This window comes from Amphimedon queenslandica, unplaced genomic scaffold, assembly GCF_000090795.2.
Source record: "Amphimedon queenslandica unplaced genomic scaffold, v1.1 AMPQUscaffold_13443, whole genome shotgun sequence".
In the NCBI taxonomy this organism is placed as follows: domain Eukaryota; kingdom Metazoa; phylum Porifera; class Demospongiae; order Haplosclerida; family Niphatidae; genus Amphimedon; species Amphimedon queenslandica.
Window position 1 is genome coordinate 136,943 of NW_003546321.1, and position 4,766 is coordinate 141,708.

Genomic DNA, 4,766 nt, shown 5'->3' on the forward strand with positions numbered 1-4,766 from the left:
CATAAATAATCGTCGTATGCAACGTCGATTGCTGCAGGAACCAGATCTAACTTTTAACAAAGCATTTAAGAAGGCTCAGTCCATGAAGGTAGCAGCTCAGGATGTGGCAAACATGACTACAGAGACTAAGCAGTCTCCTGTCAATATTATTCGTCACAAGAGTGGAATTAGCAAACATGATGATCATACTACAAGTCAGTCTACAAGTGGTGCAACTGTGGAGTGCTATAGATGTGGAGGTAACCATTACACTACTAAGTGAAAGTTCATAGAAGCAGACTGTCGAAAGTGTGGCAAGAAAGGTCACCTCGCTAGAGTTTGTAGAGGCTCAGCACCTTCAAAGACTTCTTCAAAGAAACCTCAGACGGGAAAGTCAAGCCCTCTGCAGTCTAGGACGCTCCCTGCAAAGCCACATTTCCCTACCCATAACCTGGACCTAAAACATAATTGCGTTTAGTTGATTAATAAAATTTGTACACCACAGGCAGAGGAAGGAGAAGGGCTATGGGGCTAAAGCCCCCACGCCAATGTTAAAACAAAGGCCCCAATAAATTTCTGCGAATTGAATTAAAATGACATTTAACAGTTAAACTACACCTGCATTCAGTAGTTTTTGACGTTATGCACAAAAAAACACAATACAGAGCTTAAAATCCAGAAATTCTTTTTATAAGAAGACATCACTCAATTTAACAACTGAGGCTCAGCCCCCAATCGCAATTGTTTTGTGTAAACTAAATAATCACTAAAATACCATTAACAATATTAGTACATATATGATGCCTCATGTCAACTATGACTCTGATTATTTCATTGACCAAAATTTAGAATAGAAGTTTTAGACAATAAAAATTAAAAACTAAGTGGGCATGACAGTGTGAATAATAATAATTAATGTTAATGAAAATCAACAAAAATATTTTGTAAGGCTTGCTAGGATAGGAAATCAAATTATCTGGCAATCAAAATTTCCTGCTATTACTGAACTGAAGCTCGAAGTCCATTTTTATTGAAATAAGTGTCTCTAGCTACAATGTAAACTAAAAATTAATCGTTGGTTTTACTAATATTCTATGCTCAATACTTCTTCATGTATATAACTAAAGCTACTCCTACCTATAGATGTTAATTTTGCAGTTTAACAAGTGTAACAGTGTAAAAATATTCCTATAATTGTTTTTATGACATTATATGTACATTTGGGTTTTTAATTAGACAGTATCTCTATGTTCTTTTGCTGTTAGAATGCTCATAACTTTGTCCCGTGTGTAAGCTGCCATTTTGTTTGCCATAGCCGGACCCACTTTACTTACAGGGCATGGGCTGGTTGTTGCTAAGGCAAATTGATTTTGTAATTTCTCCAATACATGTATAGAAGAAATGTAAGTGTGGGCATAATATATATATAAACTTTGCACTTGGGTGAAATCAATTATAGGAAAAAACTGGGGGTTTCACCCCCAGTTTGCAAAAATACTATAACATACAACATGTAGAAAACAAAGCTTGGTTTGATCAGTTGAGCAAATGACTTTTATCAAAACATATTAAACAAATTACCTTTGTACCAAAATTCAGAAATTTCATTTGGAATATCAATTGAAAAGATCACAGAGGGTATTACGGAGAACTTGGTAAAGTCGTGATCTCCTACTGCCAATGTTTCATCACTTCGCACAGATACCTTCTTTCCTCTCAAAGCTGAAGCCACAGGGTAATCAGGTTCACCGATCTTAATCTTATGCTTGTCATCAAGGCATATAAATGAACATTCAGAGTATATCTGTAGGGCATATTCCCTCATGTATCTAAAACAAGCAGCTGCATAGTGCGAGTTGGGATGGCTCTGTCTCGACAGCCTTTGCTGTATCATAAACTTCATAGTAAAACCACCAGTATGCTGTAATGATGCCTTGGCCGATGGAGTCTTCGGCCAAAACTGCAACCTGACCCATTCTTCACATGGTATAGGTGTAACTTCTGGACATAGGGCCTTCACTTGATCGATGAAGTCTCTGATTGATATGGCCGGCGCCAAATGTGTGATCTGGCCATGTCTACACTCATCAACAACATCTCCTATATGTTCATTCAGAAAATCATAACAATTCTCCCAAAAAACATCATAATGGGTTGATCTAATACAATTATGCTTTCTAAGATCATCAATAATATCATAATCCTCCATTTCCACAATCTCTATGATTCTTTTATCTATTACATCTTCATCAGTAGTAGACGAAACAGAACTATCACCTATTACATGATAAAACACAGATTAAAATTCATTAAATCTAAATAAGTAATAGAATACCTGTAAGTTCCTTATAAAAATACCTCAGCTAAAAAGGTTTGACATTCTTGGAAATACGGCTAAATTTGTCAAATATTGTTCTCTTCATAGATCTAGTATGAAAGACAGGGAGTAACAGTTTACTTTTTTCAATGGTAGATTGACTCCTCTGACGTAGTATAGATTCATCACTAATATCTAGTGGCAATGGCCACATAAAATGAAGGTTTGCGATACTACCACCTGGAGCATACATCAAAAGCATGGCATGACAAGATAGCCCACTTTCAGTAAACAAATTCATAAGTCTGTCGTTTTTCAAAGACTCTGAAGGTAGCAGATGATAAATCGAAGTATGTGCATATACAGACTGACTCAATACTAGCTTATCAATAGCAGACAGAGATGAAGGAAAGATTCTGATTCTTCTAGTTAGTACTTGTGTAGAAAAGTGGTCAGATAACTCACGAACAGGAGTAGGGCTTTTGTGATTTTCCTTCAATCTTTTATTTTTGTCAATTAAGTACTCAGAATAACAACTGAGACTTGAAAAGAGATCCACAAAATGTGGCTTAAGGTCTTTTTATGTCTCCCTTTTGCAACAGCACTCCAATAAAAGCTGCGAAAGATCCAGTGCAAATCCATGAAGCTGATCGGCAGAAATATTTCCAGTTCGTCTCTTATGATGCTTTGATTGCTAAGGAATATTAAACCCAGAAAAGATATTAAAAATGGAGGGCATAGGTTTCTTGACTTTATCAAATACATGGAAATGACCATCAATATGCCAGAAAATATCCCTTAGAGTGACTAACAGTTTATTTGCCAATGTGATTTTGTCCTGAAACCAGCCAACTGATGAGTTAAAAAATAAAATAATCCGATTACATGAAACATCTTTCCTATTTCTTTCTCTGACAGGTTAAGGAACTGACAGTGAAAAACTGTTATGCGTATCAGTGGCAGTAACACCATCGTCAGTAGACTGAACTTTATACGGTAAATATCGACCATATTCAGGGACTACAGCAGAGAGTGGCAAGTTTATATCAACAAGCACAAGCGTATGTCTTTCTTGTCCAATGAGGGCAGACAGCAAAAGGCATTCAATGTCCAACCGGGGCTTCACAGTCTCATTTAAAAAATTCTATAACGGTAAATGACTCATCAAACTGTATCGTCCATGGCATCAAAAACTTTAAGCCATTCATGACACTTGCAGTAACTAAGTTCATGTGTAATTGTGCCATTATAGTACTGAACCTATATTAAAAGATAATAAAAATTTATCAATAAAGACACTGACAAAAAACAAGGAATAAAATGTGTTTATAGGACAATAAACAGTATAGATGGTCACCGTGTATAGGACTGTAAAAATTGCTGCTGCATACACTAAAGAAAAGAGAGAGAATAAATTAAACTTACAATCAAGGCTAACTGTTAACGAAATGAAACAACAGTGTGAAACCAAAATACTTGATCCAATTCAAGAGAGTCTAGAGAGAGTACAGTATATGTGTGTCAGTAAATCATGAAACAAACATGTACAAACCTGACAGTATTCACTATTAGAACTAAGGGAAATACTGGTAGTGAGATACTAAAAATGAGAAGAAGGAAGGAGAAAGAAAGTGTACATAAAACATGCACTAACCTTAACAAAATGAGCTCCAGTTAACAAAGAAATGATCAGAGTATAACTAAGCAACTGCTGTACTGTTGTATACACTAAAGGTTGTAGAGAGAGAGACAGAATAAATTAAAATTACAATCAAGGCTAACAGTTAATGAAATGAAACAGTGTGAAACCAAAATACTTGATCCAATACAAGAACAAGAGAGTCTAGAGAGAGTACAGTATATGTGTGTCAATAAATCATGAAACAAACATGTACAAACCTGACAGTATTCACTATTAGAACTAAGGGAAATACTGGTAGTGGGATACTAAAAATGAGAAGAAGGAAGGAGAAAGAAAGTGTACATAAAACATGCACTAACCTTAACAAAATGAACTCCAGTTAACAAAGAAATGATCAGAGTATAACGAAGCAACTGCTGTACTGTTGTATACACTAAAGGTTGTAGAGAGAGAGACAGAATAAATTAAAATTACAATCAAGGCTAACAGTTAATGAAATGAAACAGTGTGAAACCAAAATACTTGATCCAATACAAGAACAAGAGAGTCTAGAGAGAGTACAGTATATGTGTGTCAATAAATCATGAAACAAAGATTTACAAACCTGACAGTATTCACTATTAAAACTAAGGGAAACACTGGTAGTGAGATACTAAAAATGAGAAGAGAGAAGGAGAAAGGAAGACAGTAGAGTACATAAAACACATCAAAAATCTACTAATTTATGAGCTGCAGTTAATAAAGAAATGATCAGTGTATAAGTAAGTGACTGCTGTACTGTTGTATACACTAAAGGTTATAGAGAAAGAGAGAGGAATGAAAATATAA